We start from the raw sequence: 25,105 nt of genomic DNA on the forward strand, positions 1-25,105 counted from the left end.
ATGAATAAATGTGAGTTCTTGATCCTATCTTGCTAGTCTATAGTCACCTACTATGTGTTATGATCCGGCAACCCCGAAGTGACAATAATCGGGACCACTCCCGGTGATGACCATAGTTTGAGGAGTTCATGTATTCAGTATGTGCTAATGCTTTGTTCCGGTTCTCTATTAAAAGGAGGCCTTAATATCCCTTAGTTTCCAATAGGACCCCGCTGCCATGGGAGGGTAGGACCAAAGATGTCATGCAAGTTCTTTTCCATAAGCATGTATGACTATATACGGAATACATGCCTACATTACATTGATGAATTGGAGCTAGTTCTGTGTCACCCTATGTTATGACTGTTACATGATGAACCGCATCCGGCATAATTATCCATCACTGATCCGGTGCCTACGAGTTTTCGATATACTGGTTTACGCTTATTTACTTTCCCGCTACTACTGTTACAATCACTACAAAATACCAAAAAAATATTACTTTTGTTGTCTTTACTTTTGTTGCCGCTGCCACCACTATCATATTACTTTGCTACTAAATACTTTGATGCAGATACTAAGTTTCCAGGTGTGGTTGAATTGACAACTTAGCTGCTAATACTTGAGAATATTCTTTGGCTCCCCTTGTGTCGAATCAATAAATTTGGGTTGAATACTTTACCCTCGAAAGCTGTTGCGATCCCCTATACTTGTGGGTCATCAAGACTAATTTCTGGCGCCGTTGCCGGGGAGCATAGCTCTATTCTTTGAGTCACTTGGGATTTATATCTGCTGGACACTATGAAGAACTTGAAAGACGCTAAGACAATAATTTATCCTCAACTACGAGGGGAGGTAAGGAACTGCCATCTAGCTCTGCACTTGATTCGCCTTCTGTTATGAGTAAGCTTGCGACACCTAAACCTACTTCTGCTATTCGTTCCGATATGTCGCATGTTATTGATGATGCCACTTCTGCTATGCATGATACTTATGATGAAAATGCTTCTATGCCTGATACTACTGTGCCCCTTGGTGAATTTCTTGATGAACAAATTGCTAGGGCTAGAGAAAAAGAAATTATTGAATCTAAATACGATGATGATAGTGATGATGAAAATATGCCTGTTATTCCTGAGGGCTATCTTTTTGATATGGAATCTTCTGCCCTATTTTAGCTTGCAAAGATAGATATGAGCTTAAGAGGTTATTAGTTAAATGGAAGAAAGAATCACTTAGAGATAAAATGAAACCCGACCCTGCTTTTGCTACTTCACCTATATGTGTTCCTGATAAGGATGATGAATTCTCTGTTGATCCTCATATAATTACTTTGGTGGAATCTGATCCATTTTATGGCTATGAATCTAAAACTGTTGTGGCACATCTTACTAAGTTAAATGACATAGCTGCCCTGTTCACTAATGATGAGAGATCGCGTTAGCTCTATATACTCAAAATATTTCTGTTCTCATTAAAGGGTGATGCTAAGATATGGTTTAATTCTCTTGATCCTGGTTGTGTGCGTAGTCCCCAAGATATGATTTATAACTTCTCTGCTAAATATTTCCCTGCTCATAAGAAACAAGCTGCTTTGAGGGAAATATACAACTTTGTGCAAATTAAAGAAGAGAGTCTCCCACAAGCTTGGGGGAGGCTTCTCAAGTTACTTAATGCTTTGCCTGATCATCCTCTTAAGAAACCTGAAATACTTGATATCTTTTATAATGGACTAACCGATGCTTCCAGAGATTACCCAGATAGTTGTGTTGGTTCTCTTTTCAGGGAAAGAACACCGATGAAGCTGAAATTCTATTGAATAATATGTTGACAAATGAAAATAATTGGGCACCTCCGGAGCCAGCTCCTGCTCCAATTACTGAGCCTATTCCTAAATCAACTCCGAAGAAGAGAGGTGTTATATTTCTCAGTCCCGAAGATATGCAAGAGGCAAAGAAATCTATGAAAGAGAAAGGTATTAAAGGTGAAGACGTTAAGAATTTACCTCCTATTGAAGAAATACATGGTCTTAATTCACCGCCTATTGAAGAAACTTATGATCTCAATTCTTTATTTATTGAAGAACCTCCTGACCCGGATATCCCGACACAGGTAGTAAAGGTAAATTCTCTCTATAGATATGATAAAGCTGAAGTTCCTCCTACTAAAATTGCTAGTCAGTGCTTGGATGAGTTTGATAACTTTATGTTTAAGCAAGACGACTTCAATGCTTATTTTGGTAGACAATTAAAAGAAAATGCTTATATGATTAGACGCTTGGGTGATTATATGGCTAATATTAGAGGTGAACTTAAACTTGTTAGTAAACATGCTTCTATGGTTACCACACAAGTAGAACAAGTACTTAAGGCTCAAAAAGAAGTGCTTGATGAAATGAATAGTAAGAAAAATGATTATGCTGTTAGAGTGGCTACTAGAACTGGTAGAATGACTCAGGAACCTTTGTATCCTGAAGGCCACCCTAAGAGAATCGAGCAAGATTCTCAGAGAAATAATATTGATGTTCCTAGTTCTTCTAAAAAGAAGAAAAAGAAAAATGATAGAACTGTGCAAACTTCTAGTGAACCTATTGCTGAACCACCTGATAATCCAAATGATATATCTATGTCTGATGCTGAAACACAATCTGGTAATGAACATGAACCTAATGAAAATATTAATGATGATGCTCAACCTAGTAATGACAATGATGTAGAAATTGAACCTGTTGTTGATCTTGATAACCCACAATCAAAGAATCAACGTTATGATAAAAGATACTTTGTTGCTAGGAAACATGGTAAAGAAAGGGAACCTTGGGTTCAGAAACCCATGCCTTTTCCTCCAAAACCATCCAAGAAAAAGGATGATGAGGATTTTGAGCGCTTTGCTGAAATGATTCGGCCTATATTTTTGCGTATGCGTTTAACTGATGTGCTCAAAACAAATCCTTATGCTAAATATATGAAGGATATCATTACTAATAAAAGAAAGATACCGGAAGCTGAGATTTCCACCATCCTTGCTAATTATACTTTTAAGGGTGGAATACCAAAGAAACTTGGAGATCCCGGAGTACCTACTAGACTTTGCTCCATTAAAAGAAATTATATTAAAACTGCTTTATGTGATCTTGGAGCCGCTGTTAGTGTTATGCCTCTCTTTATATCGTAGACTTGACTTGAATAAGCTGACACCTACCGAAATATCTTTGCAAATGGCTGATAAATCAACTGCTATACCTGTCGGTATTTGTGACGATGTGCCTGTTGTGGTTGCAACCGTTACTATTTTAACGGACTTTGTTATTCTTGATATTCCCGAGGATGATAGTATGTCTATTATTCTTGGAAGACCTTTTATTAATACTGCAGGGGCTGTTATTGATTGCAACAAAGGCAGCATCACTTTTCATGTTAATGGTAATGAGCATACGGTACACTTTCCGAGGAAACAACCTCAAGTTCATAGTATCAACTCCATTGGAAAAATTCCATTGATTATAATTAGAGGTTTTGAATTTCCTCTTCCTACTGTCAAAAAGAAATATGATATACTTATTATAGGCGATGTGCATATCCCCGTTGAGGTAACTTAGTGTTATTCGAAATTTCTCTGGTTTCATGATTATCGGAATGAGTTTGTTAACAAGACTTGATCAACCTTGTTAGTGGATTCTTTTTGATGAGCATGAGATGGATGAAACTAGAAGCACAAACTTCTGTACCCTCTCTATACTCTCTGTTAATTAGTAGAAATAAAGTAAAAATAGTATTTTTCTGTCTGTTTCCTGGCTTATCCGTGTAATATAAAAATATCTCGAAAATAAAAGTCCTCAGAATGACATGCCAATTTAATATGATTTTTTCGGGAATATTTTAGGATTTACTGTGCAAAAATTACCGCGGGAGGAGCAGCCACCTGGCCACGAGGGTGGTGGGCGCCCCCCCCCCCTAGGGCACGCCCCCCTGCCTCGTGGGCCCATGGTGGCCCTCCTCCATTTATCCCAGCACCCATCTTCTTCCTCTATTTCACACAAACCCGAAAAGCCAACTCAAGCATGGGTTCCAGCCCTCTTTGCTGCCATTTTCGATCTCCTTGCTCAAAGCACCTCTCACAAAACTGCTTGGGGAGATTGTTCCTTGGTATGTGACTCCTCCATTGGTCCAATTAGTTTTTGTTCTAGTGCTTTATTCATTGCAAATTTTTGCTGCTTAGGTGACCCTGTTCTTGAGCTTGCATGTCAAATTTATATGGTCAAAGGTAGTTTTGATGCATGATATAGGCCCTAGGCACTTGAAGGAGTAGTTGCTATCAATATTATTGAGTTTGGTTTACTTCTATTTTGAAGTTACTAAAAATTTCAGAATTTTTCAAAAATGATGAGGAGATTATTGAGGGGCTCATCGAGCCAAAGCTCGAAGGAAAAGGCACCGAAGCCTAAGTATAATTTGCCGCGCACCGCGGAGATTCGGGCGTGTGAATGGCCTTCTGATGATTTCTTGAGAGCAGCCGGTATCTATGAAGATTTTCATGAATTGGCTCACAATGCAGGCCTCACCGCTTTCCTACACGACCAATGCGGTCAGTATCTCATACTCACAAATACCTTTGTGCAAAACTTTTATTTTCATTCTAGGAACTCACCACCTACGCTGGAGTTTCATTTATATGATGAGCATAAGGAGATGTCACTTTATGATTTTTGTCGGATTTGTTTAGTCCCTTTTGAGGGCAAGACAGAAGAACCACATCATGATGATGTGGTTGGGTTTATTGATACTATCACTGTAGGAGAAACTAGGGAGGTTTCCCATGCACGAATCACTAGCATACATTTTCCTATTTTACGTTGCTTTGCATTATTTGCTAGTCGTTGTCTAATTGGACGCGGAAACTATGGAAACGTTAGTATCCCTGATATAATTATTCTGCTCCACGGTTTATACAGTGATAACACTTTTAGTATGGGCGGTATTATTGCTAGACGGTTAAGTATGAACCGTACCAAAGGCCCCATCTTTGGAGGCATCTATGCTACACGCCTAGCCGTACATTTTAACATACCTATTAGGCATGCTGAGAAGGAAGAAAAGGTGCTTCCCCGTGTTTATCTAGATCACAAAAGTATGGTGGCACATGATTTTATTGTTAAGAATAGGGCAGGAGAGCTTAAATATCAATTGTTCTTTAACAAACACTCATTACATTTATGTTCACACACACACTCATTGCCAGATGACGGTGCTCATACTTTTTAAATGTAATATCCATGCTAGTTTATTTTCTTTTTCCTGCTTTCTTCTTGTGTGTTTGTTAAACCTTAAGAAAAACCAAAAAAATTAGCAGTAGTTTATTTTTCTGCTGTAGTAGTAATAATTAAAAAGAAAACCCAAAAATATTTCCCGTTCTTGTTTTTCTTGTCGGGAGCTTTCCCGTGTAAATAGTTTTATTTCTTTTCTTTACTTTGGAGTCAGTAGAAGAAGACCATAATTAAATTGTTGAAGTGGCTCTTATATGCATTATTGTTGATTTAACCCAGAGCCCATATTGCCTTGTCTTCTCCTGCTTATTGAATGCTCGCAGATTCCAGCTTAGTCCAATGCACATACACTCTTATTATTATTCACACCGTTCGGTCGTGCAAGTGAAAGGCAATTATGATGATATATGATGGGCTGACTGAGATGAGAAAAGCTGGTATGAACTCGACCTCTTTTGTTTTTGTAAATATGATGAGCCCCTTGTTCTTGATTCAGCTTATTATGAATAAACATGTTTGCAATGACAATTAGAGATCGTGGTTGCTTGTGCCATGCTTGATTAGCTATGAGTTATAATGATTTACCTTGTGTGCCAACATGCTATTGCGATGATTATGATGTGGTATGATGGGGTGGTATCCTCCTTTGAATGATTTAAGTGACTTGGCTTGGCACATGTTCATGCATGTAGTTGAAACAAATCAACATAGCCTTCACGATATTTATGTTCATGGCGGATTATATCCTACTCATGCTTGCATCTAATGTTTATTAATTTTAATGCATGTACATGGCTGTTGTCGCTCTCTAGTTGGTCGCTTCCCAGTCTTTTGCTAGCCTTGACTTGTACTAAGTGGGAATACTGCTTGTACATCCAATCCCTTAAACCCCAAAGTTATTCTAGATGAGTCCACTATACCTTCCTATATGCGGTATCTACCTACCGTTCCAAGTAAATTTGTATGTGCCAAACTCTAAATCTTCAAATAAACATTCTATTTTGTATGCTCGAATAGCTCATGTATCAACCAAGGTTGTCCTTATCTTCCGTGTTAGGCAGGTTATTCTCAAGAGGAGTGGACTCCGCTCCTCACTCACGAGAAAATGGCTCGTCACCGGGATGCCCAGTCCCATGCTTTATGCAAACCAAATCAAAATTAATTGCAAACAAAACTCCCCCTGGGACCTGATGTATGTTGGAGACACTCGTTGTTTTGAGAAAGTCATGGATTGATGCTTGTTGGTGGAGGGGGAGTATAAAATTTACCATTCTGTTTGGGAACCGCCTATAATGTGTTTAGCATGGAAGATATCGCCATCTCTTAGTTGCTACGTTGACAATGAAAGTATACTGCTCAAAATACAATTTATCTCAATTTCAAAACCGAGCTCTGGCACCTCTACAAATCCCTGCTTCCCTCTGCGAAGGGCCTATCCATTTACTTTTATGTTGAGTCATCACTCTCTTATTGAAAAGCACTAGCTGGAGAGCACACCTGTCATTTGCATTCATCACTATTAATCTATGTTGGGTGTGACTATGATTGGATCTCTTTTACCATGAATTACAATGTCTAGTCAGTCCTTGATCTTTAAAGGTGCTCTGCATTTATGTTTTGCGGTCTCAGAAAGGGCTAGCGAGATACCATCTTGTTATATCATATTATGATTGTTTTGAGAAAGTGTTGTCATCCGAGATTTATCATTATGGCTTGCTAGTTGATTATACTATTGATATGAGTAATTATGAGACCTGAGAATTATTGCAAATGTGGTTAGTTATGATATATGCTGAAAACTTGAATGCTGGCTTGACATAGTTACAACAACAAGAGCAAACAGAGTTTGTAAAAGTTTTTCTTTCTTTCTTTCAGTTTGTCAACTGAATTGCTTGAGGACAAGCAAGGGTTTAAGCTTGGGGGAGTTGATACATCTCCGTCGTATCTACTTTTCCAAACACTTTTGCCCTTGTTTTGGACTCTAACTTGTATGATTTGAATGGAACTAACCCGGACTGACGCTGTTTTCAGTAGAATTGCCATGATGTTGTTTTATGTGCAGAAAACAAATATTCTCGGAATGACCTGAAACTCCACGGAACATCTTAGAAAAAATAAAAAAAATCCTCGCCAAAGATGAAGACCAGGGGGCCCACACCCTATCCACGAGGGTGGGGGCGCCCCCCCCCCTCTAGGGCGCGCCCCCTACCTCGTGGGCCCCCTGGATGCCCTCCGACGCCAACTCCAACTCTATATATTTGCTTTCAGAGAGAAAAAATCAGAGAGAAGAAATCATCGCGTTTTACGATACGGAGCCGCCGCCAAGCCCTAAAACCTCTCGGGAGGGCTGATCTTGAGTCCGTTCGGGGCTCCGGAGAGGGGGATTCGTCGCCATCGTCATTGTCAACCATCCTCCATCACCAATTTCATGATGCTCACCGCCGTGCGTGAGTAATTCCATCGTAGGCTTGCTGGACGGTGATGGGTTGGATGAGATTTATCATGTAATCGAGTTAGTTTTGTTAGGGTTTGATCCCTAGTATCCATTATGTTCTGAGATTGATGTTGCTATGGCTTTGCTATGCTTAATGCTTGTCACTAGGGCCCGAGTGCCATGATTTCAGATCTGAACCTATTATGTTTTCATGAATATATGTGAGTTCTTGATCCTATCTTGCAAGTCTATAGTCACCTACTATGTGTTATGATCCGGCAACCCCGAAGTGACAATAATCGGGACCACTCCCGGTGATGACCATAGTTTCAGGAGTTCATGTATTCAGTATGTGCTAATGCTTTGTTCCGGTTCTCTATTAAAAGGAGGCCTTAATATCCCTTAGTTTCCAATAGGACCCCGCTACCACGGGAGGGTAGGACAAAAGATGTCATGCAAGTTCTTTTCCATAAGCACGTATGACTATATACATAATACATGCCTACATTACATTGATGAATTGGAGCTAGTTCTGTGTCACCCTATGTTATGACTGTTACATGATGAACCGCATCCGGCATAATTATCCATCACTAATCCGGTGCCTACGATTTTTCGATATACTAGTTTACGCTTATTTACTTTCCCGCTGCTACTATTACAATCACTACAAAATACCAAAAATATTACTTTTGTTGTCTTTACTTTTGTTGCCGCTGCCACCACTATCATATTACTTTGCTACTAAACACTTTGCTGCAGATTCTAAGTTTCCAGGTGTGGTTGAATTGACAACTCAGCTACTAATACTTGAGAATATTCTTTGGCTCCCCTTGTGTCGAATCAATAAATTTGGGTTGAATACTTTACCCTCGAAACCTGTTGCGGTCCCATATCCTTGCGTGTACGAGAGATACGCGCATCGCTCGGCCCCCGACCTCCCACCGTAACCGGGAACTCCCCGAAATTTTCCTCCCCCTCGCTTCTTCCACGGTTTTTTCCATCATGGACGGCCCAAAGAATGTCATGCAGCTGCGTCTCCAGCCCGCCCAGGACGAAAAGCCCATTTTCTGTCATGATTTTTTGTCATAGAAGTAGGAGCCCACCACATCTATGATGATACCGGGTTTTGTCACAATTATCGTCATAGAAGTGTCATATGTATGACAGAAAAAAAATTTGTTCGGCCCAAAATGTCACGGATGTGTCTTTTTTTGTAGTGCATGGTGATGCATAGCAATGAGAGGGGCGAGTATCGTCTACGTACCATCATAGACCGTAAGAGGAAGCGTTATGAGAACGCGGTTGATGTAGTCGTACATCTTCACGATCCGACCGATCCAAGTACCGAACGTACGGCACCTCCGAGTTCAGCACACGTTCAGCTCGGTGACATCCCACGAACTCCGATCCAGCAGAGCTTCGAGGGACAGTTCCGTTAGCACGACGGCGTGATGACGGTGATGATGATACTACCAACGCAGGGCTTCGCCTAAGCACCGCTACGATATGACAGAGGTGGATTATGGTGTAGGGGGGCACCGCACACGGCTAAAAGATGAATTGATCAAATTCTGTGTCTAGAGGTGCCCCCTGCCCCCGTATATAAAGGAGCAAGGGGGGAGGCCGGCCGGCCCCTGTAGGCGCGCCAGGAGGAGAGTCCTCCTCCTACTAGGAGTAGGACGCCCCTCTTTCCTACTCCTACTAGGAGGGGATAGGAAGGGGGAGAGGGAGAAGGAAAGGGGGGCGCCCCCCCCCCCTCTCCTTGTACAATTCGGACCAGAGGGGGAGGGGCGCGTGGCCTGCCCTAGGCCAGCCCTCTCTCTCTCCACTAAGGCCCACAAGGCCCACTACTTCTCCCGAGGGGTTCCGGTAACCCTCCGGCACTCCGGTTTTCTCCGAAACTACCTGGAACACTTCCGGTGTCCGAATATAGTCGTCCAATATATCGATCTTTATGTCTCGACCATTTTGAGACTCCTCGTCATGTCCGTGATCATATCCGGGACTCCGAAATATCTTTGGTACATCAAAACACAAAAACTCATAATACCGATCGTCACCGAACTTTAAGCATGCGGACCCTACGGGTTCGAGAACTATGTAGACATGACCGAGACACGTCTCCGGTCAATAACCAACAGCGGAAACTGGATGCTCATATTGGCTCCCACATATTCTACGAAGATCTTTATCGGTCAAACCGCATAACAACATACGTTATTCCCTTTGTCATCGGTATGTTACTTGCCCGAGATTCGATCATCGGTATCTAAATACCTAGTTCAATCTCGTTACCGACAAGTCTCTTTACTCATTACGTAATACATCATCCCGCAACTAACTCATTAGTTACAATGCTTGCAAGGCTTATAGTGATGTGCATTACCGAGTGGGCCCAATGATACCTCTCCGACAATCGGAGTGACAAATCCTAATCTTTATTTATGCCAACTCAACAAGTACCATCGGAGACACCTGTAGAGCACCTTTATAATCACCCAGTTACGTTGTGGTGTTTGGTAGCACACAAAGTGTTCCTTCGGTAATCAGGAGTTGCATAATCTCATAGTTATAGGAACATGTATAAGTCATGAAGAAAGCAATAGCAGTAAACTAAACGATCAAGTGCTAAGCTAACGGAATGGGTCAAGTCAATCACATCATTCTCCTAATGATGTGATCCCGTTAATCAAATGACAACTAATGTCTATGGTTAGGAAACTTAACCATCCTTGATTAATGAGCTAGTCAAGTAGAGGCATACTAGTGACACTCTGTTTGTCTATGTATTCACACATGTACTAAGTTTCTGGTTAATACAATTCTAGCATGAATAATAAACATTTATCATGATATGAGGAAATAAATAATAACTTTATTATTGCCTCTAGGGCATATTTCCTTCAAATCTTGCTCGGCGGATCTTCTTTTTTCATGTTTACAAATACTGGATAATCCATATTATCGTTTACCAGTTTACACCCATGTTAGCTAGATAGTGCTCATCTATGCATAAATAGCAAACTTGGTCATTCAGAGCCTTTGTATATATCTAGGCATATGCTAGGGGCGCACTTGCGTGCATTGTGTGCACGTGTTGCAATGTGCACGCTTGTGTGTCTATGTTGTGGTGAAAAGGACATAACTTGACCACTTGTAGGATAAAATACCATTGACCACATTGAACTATAAAGATACATTGCTCATAAGTATCTTTCATGTGATGCTTAGTATCTTGCATTGTCTCTTCAGTGAAATCATAGGGCCATTCCTTGTGCTTTTCCAACTCAACACATGATTTTGTGGCATTTGTAGGTAAATCTGGTTGACTGGCTAAAAATGATGGTTTCTAGCAGACGTTCAGAAGAGGTGGTGGATTCCACCATAGAGACACAACCTTCGACAAGAGTTCTCAAACGTGCACTTCTAACAACTTTGAGGTGTGTGGATCCGGATTCGGGAAAGAGATCGAAGATGGGCCAAGTTGTGCGGATGCTGGAGTCAGATGACCCAATTCCTCGTGTCGTATGTAATATTTTTTGAAAGATAAAAAAGCAACTTCATCCTTGTTTATGTCATGCATGTATTCTTAATTACTTTTGACTGATTTTTTTGAAACATTTCATGCGAATGTGTGGTGGGGTGGAACCATTCATTGCATGAACTCAGACTTGGTCTCATACTAGAAGCAAAAGTCGTGCTTTGCTGCGGCGCTCCATCATACTGCCAAAGAAAACAAAAGTTTGGTTGGTGGAGAAATTGAAAACATATTCACCAGCGAGTCATGTACTTTATGCACTGCCTATTCATGTCCTGTGATGTGAGTACACTCGATATTGTGTACCATCTATGATATCAATAAATCAAGATAGCAAGTTTAGGTTCACTGCATGGGAGCAACATGCCAACATCCATATAGGGTTTAACACATGACATACTCACATGGTTACGTCTACTCAAATTAGCTTGATATTTGCGTAGGCTAGTCAAAAGGATATGTAAACACTATTTTCGCTTGAGCTCGAATTTTGGCTATCATGTTGCTCAGCTTTATTAATATAGCAAGCACTCACCAGAACTTGTATCTTTATATTCTATTTTTGGCTATCATGTTGCTCGACTTTATTAATGTAGCAAGCACTCATCAGAACTTTGTATCTTTACATTTCTATTTTTACAAAACAAGATTTCTGCCTTGAGTCTTGCGTATAATATGAAAGTTTAATTATAAAGAACTTCTATCATTTTACTTCAAAACATAGGTATATGGAAACTACAGAAAGTAGAGCTACCAGAAAACAAATTTACATAGTAAAAAAACAAATTTGCAAGCAAATCACTTAGGCCTTATTTGTTTGGGCTTTTGCTTTTGCAGCTTTTTCACTTTGACCAAAAAGCCATAAAAGCTCCAATTTTAGAGCTTTTATGGCTTTTGATATCAATATATTTGGCTCCAAAAGCGCCTATTTAGGAGCTTCTATGGCTTTTTGGCCAAAGTGAAAAAGCTACAAAAGCATAAGCAAAAGCCCAAACAAACAGGGCCTTAGAGACGCACTTTGCATGCAAAGCATTTAGTTTCTTTAGAAAAGAATTTGTACATGTGGCACACAAATGACAATTTTGTGAGCATTTCAAAGTAGACTATTGATAACAAAAAATAATATGCAAGAGATGAATACTCCCTCAGTTCGGAAATACTTATCGGAGAAATCTGACAGTGTGAGCCTCAACTATATAAGACAAAATTGAGATATCTGCTGATCACCGTAGCAAAACAAAACATCTCCTGGGCTCGTGGTAAGCAACCAAAACATGACATAAGCAAACAAGGAATAACCACCTTTATTATCCGATTATTCAGAGACTTCATACATCATAGGATTTGCTAATTGCTATGATCGCCCGTGATATAGTTCGCCATATATTAGCTCTAGGCACTGAATAAATGGCAGAAGGTCAGCTCATATGGTTTTGGGGGTAATCTTGATGGCATCTAGGCGTCTCGGCCTAACACCACCTTGTGCATTGAAGCGATCTGTAAAAAACAACAGATGTTAAACTTTAAAACAACACTTATTGATTTTTCGAGGAACAAAATGTATCACCATGTTGAGGTCACCAATGTTATCGATGTTAAACTTTAGAAGCACATTGCAATGATCTCTCAAAACAAAGGCAAAAATCAACCCTCACCTAGTAAATCCCTACACTGGCCACCGGCGAAGAATGACAATCAACAGAGTACAACCAAATACAACCACATAGAAAACAGAGAGCGGAAGAGGCATGAACCAGGCCGGGCGGACAGAAGAGCACCTGTCGAAGCCCATACAAATAAATATCGACGACAGGAATGGTAGGGGTGGAGATCCTCCAACCCAACCACAAGCCCAGACATACCGAGCAATCCACAACTACTGCAGCCACCGACCGCTCCACCCTCTCCAAAATCGGCACCCCTCTGTCCTGAGACATGTGGGGTAGCGGAAGCAATGCGCAACGAACAGAATTCCAAATCCTTGACACATGGATTAGGGTTTGACCAACGGGCAATGGCCGACCACCACTTCCTCTAACTAACCTTCATGGTCTGAGGAGCCCAATGCACTCACAACCCCCTTATTCATAGGGAGCATAGATGCTTTAAGGGCTTCTTCACTGCAGTAGTATGCTTATGTGCAGTGGTAGCTACTATGCCCGAAGAAGTAAAGAAAAATGAACAAGCCAATGCCATCTAACATTTAAGTAATCATGACAAATCAGTCAATAAACACTGAAGTTAGTAACCGAATCTTCACCAGATTTGGCCAAAAAGCACGCATGCAAATTAAATGATGCTCGAAGGAGGATGTGGAGTGCGAGGCAAATTAGGTGGCAGAAAATGTCATGAGGTAGATATGCATCTGCGCCTCCATGGACACATTGACCGTCGCTTGTTTCGTTACCTTCCGAATGGACCAACAATGTCTATATCAACCACCATTATCAATCCGAGGAGCCATCATGGTCGCGTGCAGCCCTGGTGTGCTCCTCGCCGCCCACTTTGCAGAGAAGGACTAGTGCCTTCCTCATCACTAGAAAAGTCCGATGGAGAAAATGAACAACAACGGAGTAGGCTATTGCACCCTCCCACACCGAATGACTTTTGCCACGTCGACACCATCTAAGTTTGCTCCGCCGGCCACCTTGTTTCTATCTCGAGAAATCCTAATAGGCAGATTTAGTTGGTTTACTTCAAGATGACTGCAGAATATGGAAGCAATGATCTATTCTCGTGTATTCTTCCAAGCTCAGTAATATATGGATAACAATTATCTAGCCTAATAGATACACATGTATTTTTTCATGCAAATGCTTCTCCGTATAGCATGAACTTGTACGAAATTCATCTATTATTGCAAAAGGTCCCCTATGTAACAAGAATTAGTGAAGACGATGTCAATATCCATAAGCTGATCCTCCCACACACGAGCTACGTGTGCGCGGAGAGTGACACGTTTCCTAAGCTGGACTGGGATCCGACAGAAGCAAGTTGGCCTCCCAAATGTATATATCAAAATTGAATGTCAGCACAGATATAATATTGTATGAATGAAAATCAAATAAAAGAGAAAACTTTGTGAAAAAATAGAAGGAAGTGCAAGACGAAATGACTAAATGTAACATATCAAAACCATACAATTTTGCAGATACATGGATAATTAATTTCTTTTTAACAAATGCTAATGAGAATGCAGTGGCTAGCTCCTCACTGAACATGGACATGCTGACAGTTCATCTTGCTCAGTATGGCATGCCCCAATAAATGAATCAAATCCACATGCAGTTCTTGTTGGAAATATGATCAATTTACCGAATGATTTTATTGACAGAAATACTAGATAAAGCATGACCATTATAGTAGTGATAAAACAAGCCATGCAATTTGACAATGAGAAGGTAAACAGCATCTTCATATATGAACTGTAACTAAACATATCTAGAGCAGACAGTATAGCAAGTTGCATATATGAAATAGAGTCTAACATATTTAGGGCAAATACTAGAACAAGGAATTGTAGCAAGACCTCTAATAGAAAGGAGAAGAACACGTACGGGACAGCAGCAGCTGAAGTGCTGGACTTGGGGTCGGTGTCCTCGCCTGCCATGTCGTCGAGGAGGTCATGGATGTCGGGGAAGTAGTCGTCGGCGACCGGATCGTCCGTGATGAAGCAGAAAATAGTCGCGCTGAGCGCTCCCTAAAAACCTTATCACCCTTCTCCCGTACAGGACTCAAAGAGGTGCGGTTTCGGAGGCCTACTGTCCCGACCTGCGGTGCACGCCGCAAGCCGGGATGGGGAAGATCGTAGCAGCAGCGCAGTGCTCAGGAACTTGTGGCGAGAGGAGGAAGAGGTTCTGGTGCGTCTTCTCTGGGAGGAGCGACCTTCCTTTTATAGGCACAAGAGAAGGAGGCGTGAGGGCAGCGACGGGAGGTGAAACGAAGAGGAGATGAAGCGAACAGCCAGCAGCCGTTCGCATTCGAACTCCACTTTCGCAAAAATCTTTTCAGCTTTCATGTGACCTTTCGTATACCCATAGTGCATGGAAAAAATTTAGACATCGGCTCGTCTCATTCCCGCAACCCGCGGCGCATCGTGACGAGGCATGGCGTGGCGAGGCGGGCGGCGGAGGAGGAGCACGCGTGGATGTCCCTCTTGTTCTTATGCTCATACAAGTGGGGAAAGAACCTCCCTTATAAAGAGGTCCAACTCCCTCTAAACTAGCAATGTGGGACTAAACTTTAGTTCCACCTCTTGACTTGCACAAATGGTCTGCGTGGGCCTCTAGGTTTTATTAGGAATTTCAGAAACTGCTATTGCTAGGCCCAAAATAGACAAAATTCCAGCAATCCCCCACCAGATCCCAGAGGCACACAAAATTTGCCTTTGGTTCCAAAAACACTGTTTTATATACCGGTACTGCAGTGGAGACTGTTAAGTTGAACTTCCACCTAGAACTCTATGCTACACTAGTAAGCAACTTGAACAGTGGACTGGGCCTTGAACTGCAATTTTTCTGCGAATCTAGCTTCACATAAAGCCTTGACCATACGTGGCTACCGTGGGTCTTCCCCGCGGATGGAGCTTATGCGTCATACTCCGAGACCTTTCATGAGTTTACTAGAGAGAACCCTACTCTCATAGATTGCGATGTTTAACAATCAGACTCATATAGGTGTGTTCTTCAAAAGATGTTTTGCAGGACAACATTTCTACTTAAAAGAGCCACTTAGAACACATTAAGATATACATCAACCTGCCATGCAGATTAGAAGAGTATTGCATCTTCATGGAGTGGTATTGTTAATAGTAAGGATACTCTCCTCTCAGTTGACCAACAGCTTGTCTTCCACATCTAATTCACGGGATCTCCGATCACAAAGAATAGGTTACCACTGTGAACAACTCATATTGTGGGTCTTATACCCATCTCCCTAGATGCATTATCTATCACATTGCATGATAGACTCTTAGTAAAAGGATCTGCCAGATTTTTAGACGTTTGGATATAATCCAATGCAATAACTCCGGAGTTTCTCATTTTCCTGACAGACTTTAACCTTCTCTAAACGTGTTTTGATGACTTCATGTTATCCTTTGAGCTGCTCACTTTCGTGATCACAGTTTGATTGTCGCAGTTCATAAGGATACCCGGTACAGGTTTCTCAACAACCGGCAAGTCATTCAAGAGCCGACGAAGCCAATCTGCTTCGACCGTAGCCGTATCTAGTGCTGTGAGTTCTGCTTCCATTGTTGACCTTGTTAAGATGTTCTGCTTGTAAGACTTCCAAGAAACAGCGCCACCTCCATGAGTGAATACATATCCGCTCATGGCCTTTATCTCATCAGCATCTGAGATCCAGTTTGAGTCACTATACCCTTCAAGCACCTTTGGGTGCCCGGTGTAGTGAATTCCATAATTTGCAGTGCCTTTCAAATAATGCAAAACTCTCTCTAGAGCTTTCCAATGCACATCTCCTGAGACAAACCGACCCAGTTTGCTAACAGCAAAAGAGATTTCAGGTCTTGTAGCACTGGCTAAGTACATAAGCGAGCCAATAATCTGAGAATACTTCAATTGGTCTCTAGCAATTCTTCGATTCTTTTGAAGCAACACACTAGCATCATATGGTGTTGGAGAGGGCTTGCAGTCGCTGTAGCCAAAGCTCGGGTTCAGTTAGAGCCCAATGATACGTCTCCGTCGTATCTACTTTTCCAAACACTTTTGCCCTTGTTTTGGACTCTAACTTGTATGATTTGAATGGAACTAACCCGGACTGACGCTGTTTTCAGCAGAATTGCCATGATGTGGTTTTATGTGCAGAAAACAAATATTCTCGGAATGACCTGAAACTCCACGGAACATATTAGAAAAAATAAAAAAATCCTTGCCAAAGATGAAGACCAGGGGGCCCACACCCTGTCCACGAGGGTGGGAGCGCCCCCCCCCCTCTAGGGCGCGCCCCCTACCTCGTGGACCCCCTGGATGCCCTCCGACGCCAACTCCAACTCTATATATTTGCTTTCGGAGAGAAAAAAACAGAGAGAAGAAATCATCGCGTTTTACGATACGGAGCCGCCGCCAAGCCCTAAAACCTCTCGGGAGGGCCGATCTGGAGTCCGTTCGGGGCTCCGGAGAGGGGGATTCATCGTCGTCGTCATCATCAACCATCCTCCATCACCAATTTCATGATGCTCACCGCCGTGCGTGAGTAATTCCATCGTAGGCTTGCTGGACGGTGATGGGTTAGATGAGATTTATCATGTAATTGAGTTAGTTTTGTTAGGGTTTGATCCCTAGTATCCATTATGTTCTGAGATTGATGTTGCTATGACTTTGCTATGCTTAATGCTTGTAACTAGGGCCCGAGTGCCATGATTTCAGATATGAACCTATTATGTTTTCATGAATATATGTGATTTCTTGATCCTATCTTGCAAGTCTATAGTCACCTACTATGTGTTATGATCCGGCAACCCCGAAGTGACAATAATCGGGACCACTCCTGGTGATGACCATAGTTTGAGGAGTTCATGTATTCAGTATGTGCTAATGCTTTGTTCCGGTTCTCTATTAATAGGAGGCCTTAATATCCCTTAGTTTCTAATAGGACCCCGCTGCCATGGGAGGGTAGGACAAAAGATGCCATGCAAGTTCTTTTCCATAAGCTCGTATGACTATATACGGAATACATGCATACATTACATTGATGAATTGGAGCTAGTTCTGTGTCACCCTATGTTATGACTGTTACATGATGAACCGCATCCGGCATAATTATCCATCACTGATCCGGTGCCTACGAGTTTTCGATATACTGGTTTACGCTTATTTACTTTCCCGCTTCTACTGTTATAATCACTACAAAATACCAAAAATATTACTTTTGTTGTCTTTACTTTTGTTGCCGCTGCCACCACCATCATATTACTTTGCTACTAAATACTTTGCTGCAGATACTAAGTTTCCAGGTGTGGTTGAATTGACAACTTAGCTGCTAATACTTGAGAATATTCTTTGGCTCCCCTTGTGTCGAATCAATAAATTTGGGTTGAATACTTTACCCTCGAAAGCTGTTGCGATCCCCTATATTTGTGGGTCATCCAGACTAATTTCTGGCGCCGTTGCAGGGGAGCATAGCTCTATTCTTTGAGTCACTTGGGATTTATATCTGCTGGACACTATGAAGAACTTGAAAGACGCTAAGACAATAATTTATCCCTCAACTACGAGGGGAGGTAAGGAACTGCCATCTAGCTCTGCACTTGATTCGCCTTCTGTTATGAGTAAGCTTGCGACACCTAAACCTGCTTCTGCTATTCGTTCCGATATGTCGCATGTTATTGATGATGCCACTTCTGCTATGCATGATACTTATGATGAAACTGCTTCTATGCCTGATACTGCTGTGCCCCTTGGTGAATTTCTTGATGAACAAATTGCTAGGGCTAGAGAAAAAGAAATTATTGAATCTGAATATGATGATGATAGTGATGATGAAAATATGCCTATTATTCCTGAGGGCTATCTTTTTGATATGGAATCTTCTGCCCTATTTTAGCTTGCAAAGATAGATATGAGCTTAAGAGGTTATTAGTTAAATGGAACAAAGAATCACTTAGAGATAAAATGAAACCCGACCCTGCTTTTGCTACTTCACCTATATGTGTTCCTGATAAGGATATGAATTCTCTGTTGATCCTGATACAATTACTTTGGTGGAATCTGATCCGTTTTATGGCTATGAATCTGAAACTGTTGTGGCACATCTTACTAAGTTAAATGATATAGTTGCCCTGTTCACTAATGATGAGAGATCGCGTTAGCTCTATATACTCAAAATATTTCTGTTCTCATTAAAGGGTGATGCTAAGATATGGTTTAATTCTCTTGATCCTGGTTGTGTGCGTAGTCCCCAGGATATGATTTATAACTTCTCTGCTAAATATTTCCCTGCTCATAAGAAACAAGCTGCTTTGAGGGAAATATACAACTTTGTGCAAATTAAAGAAGAGTGTCTCCCACAAGCTTGGGGGAGGCTTCTCAAGTTACTTAATGCTTTGCCTGATCATCCTCTTAAGAAACCCGAAATACTTGATATCTTTTATAATGGACTAACCGATGCTTCCAGAGATTACCTAGATAGTTGTGCTGGTTCTCTTTTTAGGGAAAGAACACCGGATGAAGCTGAAATTCTATTGAATAATATGTTGAGAAATGAAAATAATTGGGCACCTCCGGAGCCAGCTCCTGCTCCAATTACTGAGCCTATTCCTAAATCAACTCCGAAGAAGAGAGGTGTTCTATTTCTCAGTCCCGAAGATATGCAAGAGGCAAAGAAATATATGAAAGAGAAACATATTAAAGCTGAAGACGTTAAGAATTTACCTCCTATTGAAGAAATGCATGGTCTTAATTCACCGCCTGTTGAAGAAACTTATGATCTCAATTCTTTATTTATTGAAGAACCTCCTGACCCCGATATCCCGACACAGGTAGTAAAGGTAAATTCTCTCTATAGGTATGATAAAGCTGAAGTTCCTCCTACTAAAATTGCTACTCAGTGCTTGGATGAGTTTGATAACTTTATGTTTAAGCAAGACGACTTCAATGCTTATTTTGGTAGACAATTAAAAGAAAATGCTTATATGATTAGATGCTTGGGTGATTATATGGCTAATATTAGAGGTGAACTTAAACTTGTTAGCAAACATGCTTCTATGGTTACCACACAAGTAGAACAAGTACTTAAGGCTCAAAAAGAAGTGCTTGATGAAATGAATAGTAAGAAAAATGATTATGCTGTTAGAGTGGCTACTAGAACTTGTAGAATGACTCATGAACCTTTGTATCCTGAAGGCCACCCTAAGAGAATCGAGCAAGATTCTCAGAGGAATAATATTGATGTTCCTAGTTCTTCTAAAAAGAAGAAAAAGAAAAATGATAGAACTGTGCAAACTTCTAGTGAACCTATTGCTGAACCACCTGATAATCCAAATGATATATCTATGTCTGATGATGAAACACTATCTGGTAATGAACATGAACCTAATGAAAATATTAATGATGATGCTCTACCTAGTAATGACAATGATGTAGAAATTGAACCTGTTGTTGATCTTGATAACCCACAATCAAAGAATCAACGTTATGATAAAAGAGACTTTGTTGCTAGGAAACATGGTAAAGAAAGGGAACCTTGGGTTCAGAAACCCATGCCTTTTCCTCCAAAACCATCCAAGAAAAAGGATGATGAGGATTTTGAGCGCTTTGCTGAAATGATTAGGCCTATCTTTTGCGTATGCGATTAACTGATGTGCTCAAAACAAATCCTTATGCTAAATATATGAAGGATATCATTACTAAGAAAAGAAAGATACTGGAAGCTGAGATTTCCACCATGCTTGCTAATTATACTTTTAAGGTTGGAATACCAAAGAAACATGGAGATCCCGGAGTACCTACTAGACCTTGCTCCATTAAAAGAAATTATATTAAAACTGCTTTATGTGATCTTGGAGCCAGTGTTAGTGTTATGCCTCTCTCTTTAAATCGTACACTTGACTTGAATAAGCTGACACCTACCGAAATATCTTTGCAAATGGCTGATAAATCAACTGCTATACCTGTCGGTATTTGTGAGGATGTGCCTGTTGTGGTTGCAAACATTACTATTTTAACGGACTTTGTTATTCTTGATATTCTCGAGGATGATAGTATGTCTATTATTCTTGGAAGACCTTTTCTTAATACTGCAAGGGCTGTTCTTGATTGCAACAAAGGCAATGTCACTTTTCATGTTAATGGTAATGAGCATACGGTACACTTTCCGAGGAAACAACCTCAAGTTCATAGTATCAACTCCATTGGAAAAATTCCATTGATTATAATTGGAGGTTTTGAATTTCCTCTTCCTACTGTCAAAAACAAATATGATATACTTATTATAGGCGATGTGCATATCCCCGTTGAGCTAACTTAGTGTTATTCGAAATTTCTCTGGTTTCATGATTATTGGAATGAGTTTGTTAACAAGACTTGATCAACCTTGTTAGTGGATTCTTTTTTATGAGCATGAGATGGATGAATCTAGAAGCACAAACTTCTGTACCCTCTCTATACTTTCTGTTAATTAGTAGAAATAAAGTAAAAATAGTATTTTTCTATCTGTTTCTTGGCTTATCCGTGTAATATAAAAATATCTCGAAAATAAAAGTCCTCAGAATGACATGCCAATTTAATATGATTTTTTCGGGAATATTTGAAGATTTACTGTGCAAAAATTACCGCGGAAGGAGCTGCCACCTGGCCACGAGGGTGGTGGGCGCCCCCCCCCCCCCCCCGCTAGGGCGCGCCCCCCTGCCTCGTGGGCCCATGGTGGCCCTCCTCCACTTATCCCAGCACCCATCTTCTTCCTCTGTTTCACACAAACCCGAAAAGCCAACTCAAGCATGGGTTCCGGCCCTCTTTGCTGCCATTTTCGATCTCCTTGCTCAAAGCACCTCTCACAAAACTGCTTGGGGAGATTGTTCCTTGGTATGTGACTCCTCCATTGGTCCAATTAGTTTTTGTTCTAGTGCTTTATTCATTGCAAATTTTTGCTTCTTAGGTGACCCTGTTCTTGAGCTTGCATGCCAAATTTATATGGTCAAAGGTAGTTTTGATGCATGATATAGGCCCTAGGCACTTGTAGGAGTAGTTGCTATCAATATTATTGAGTTTGGTTTACTTTTATTTTGAAGTTACTAAAAATTTCAGAATTTTTCAGAAAATGATGAGGAGATTATTGAGGGGCTCATCGAGCCAAAGCTCGAAGGAAAAGGCACCGAAGCCTAAGTATAATTTGCCGCACACCGCGGAGATTCGGGCGTGTGAATGGCCTTCTGATGATTTCTTGAGAGCAGCCTGTATCTATGAAGATTTTCATGAATTGGCTCACAATGCAGGCCTCACCGCTTTCCTACACGACCAATGCGGTCAGTATCTCTTACTCACAAATACCTTTGTGCAAAACTTTCATTTTCATTCTAGGAACTCACCACCTACGGTGGAGTTTCATTTATATGATGAGCATAAGGAGATGTCACTTTATGATTTTTGTCGGATTTGTTTAGTCCCTTTTGAGGGCAAGACAGAAGAACCACATCATGATGATGTGGTTGGGTTTATTGATACTATCACTGTAGGAGAAACTAGGAAGGTTTCCGATGCACGAATCACCAGCATACATTTTCATGTTTTACGTTACTTTGCATTATTTGCTAGTCGTTGTTTAATTGCACGCGGAAACTGTGGAAACCTTAGTATCCCTGATATAATTATTCTGCTCCACGGTTTATACAGTGATAACACTTTTAGTATGGGCGGTACTATTGCTAGATGGTTAAGTATGAACTGTACCAAAGGCCCCATCTTTGGAGGCATCTATGCTACACGCCTAGCCGTACATTTTAACATACCTATTAGGCATGCTGAGAAGGAAGAAAAGGTGCTACCCCGTGTTTATCTAGATCACAAAAGTATGGTGGCACATGATTTTATTGTTAAGAATAGGGCAGGAGAGCTTAAATATCAATTGTTCTTTAAGAAACATCATCCTGAGACTATTATCCTGCCTGCTCCTTCTTTGTTTGATTTGACTGTAGGCACGTACCTTGTTCCATTGACGGCTATTCACGCCTACCGGAACCCTGCACCAGCCGAGGAGCCAGAACCGGAACCACAATTTGATCCTTCATGGTAGTCTAACTATCAGTGTGATCCGGAGATGATTGCCAGCCAGTGGCAATCGGAGCCTTCTTCTTCCTCATCACAGTACGACCCCAACAACTATTATTATGGATATCAGCCAGGCCAGCCATGGCCATAGACCAACTTAGGCCAAAAGCCTAAGCTTGGGGGAGTACGTATTTCTCACCGACATTACATTTATGTTCACACACACTCATTGCTAGATGTCGGTGCTCATACTTTTTCACTGTAATATCCATGCTAGTTTATTTTCTTTTTCCTGCTTTCTTCTTGTGTGTTTGTTAAACCTTAAGAAAAACCAAAAAAAATTAGCAGTAGTTTATTTTTTCTGCTGTAGTAGTAATAATTAAAAAGAAAACCCAAAAATATTTCCCATTCTTCTTTTGCTTGTTGGGAGCTTTCCCGTGTAAATAGTTTTATTTTGTTTATTTACTTTGGGGGTCAGTAGGAGAAGACCATAATTAAATTGTTGAAGTGGCTCTTATATGCATTATTGTTGATTTAACCCAGATCCCATATTGCCTTGTCTTCTCCTGTTTATTGAATGCTCGCAGATTCCAGCTTAGTCCAATGCATGTAAACTCTTATTATTATTCACACTGTTCGGTCATGCAAGTGAAAGACAATTATGACGATATATGATGGGCTGACTGAGATGAGAAAAGCTGGTATGAACTCGACCTCTTTTGTTTTTGTAAATATGACGAGCCCCTCGTTCTTGATTCAGCTTATTATGAATAAACATGTTTGCAATGACAATTAGAGATCGTGGTTGCTTGTGCCATGCTCGATTAGCTATGAGTTATAATGATTTTACCTTGTGTGCCAACATGCTATTGCGATGATTATGATGTGGTATGATGGGGTGGTATCCTCCTTTGAATGATTTAAGTGACTTGACTTGGCACATGTTCACGCATGTAGTTGAAACAAATCAACATAGACTTCACGATATTTATGTTCATGGTGGATTATATCCTACTCATGCTTGCATCCAATGTTTATTAATTTTAATGCATGTACATGGTTGTTGTCGCTCTCTAGTTGGTCGCTTCCCAGTCTTTTGCTAGCCTTCACTTGTACTAACCGGGAATACTGCTTGTGCATCCAATCCCTTAAACCCCAAAGTTATTCCAGATGAGTCCACTATACCTTCCTATATGCGATATCTACCTGCCGTTCCAAGTAAATTTGTATGTGCCAAACTCTAAATCTTCAAATAAACATTCTGTTTTGTATGCTCGAATAGCTCATGTATCAACCAAGGCTGTCCTTATCTTCCATGTTAGGCGGGTTATTCTCAAGAGGAGTGGACTCCGCTCCTCACTCACGAGAAAATGGCTGGTCACCGGGATGCCCAGTCCCATGCTTTATGCAAACCAAATCAAAATTAATTGCAAACAAAACTCCCCCTAGGACCTGATGTATGTTGGAGACACTCGTTGTTTCGAGCAAGTCATGGATTGATGCTTGTTGGTGGAGGGGGAGTATAAACTTTACCATTCTGTTTGGGAACCGCCTATAATGTGTTTAGCATGGAAGATATCGCCATCTCTTAGTTGCTACGTTGACAATGAAAGTATACCGCTCAAAATACAATTTATCTCTATTTCAAAACCGAGCTCTGGCACCTCTACAAATCCCTGCTTCCCTCTGCGAAGGGCCTATCCATTTACTTTTATGTTGAGTCATCACCCTCTTATTGAAAAGCACTAGCTGGAGAGCACAGCTATCATTTGCATTCATCACTATTAATCTATGTTGGGTGTGACTATGATTGGATCTCTTTTACCATGAATTACAATGTCTAGTCAGTCCTTGATCTTTAAAGGTGCTCTGCATTTATGTTTTGCGGTCTCAGAAAGGGCTAGCGAGATACCATCTTGTTATATCATATTATGATTGTTTTGAGAAAGTGTTGTCATCCGAGATTTATTATTATGGCTTGCTAGTTGATTATACTATTAATATGAGTAATTATGAGACCTGAGAATTATTGCAAATGTGGTTAATTATGATCTATGCTGAAAACTTGAATGTTGGCTTGACATAGTTACAACAACAAGAGCAAACAGAGTGTGTAAAAGTTTTTCTTTCTTTCTTTCAGTTTGTCAACTGAATTGCTTGAGGACAAG

General features: G+C 40.8%; 1 pseudogene; it reads left to right on the top strand.

The window, feature by feature from the left end:
* LOC125535311 (putative receptor-like protein kinase At5g18500) overlaps nt 1-25,105 on the top strand; it is a 245,782-nt pseudogene that overhangs the window by 181,620 nt on the left and 39,057 nt on the right.

Source organism: Triticum urartu, chromosome 3A (genome assembly GCF_056163025.1).
Source record: "Triticum urartu cultivar PI428250 chromosome 3A, HENAU_Tu73, whole genome shotgun sequence".
NCBI classification, from domain to species: domain Eukaryota; kingdom Viridiplantae; phylum Streptophyta; class Magnoliopsida; order Poales; family Poaceae; genus Triticum; species Triticum urartu.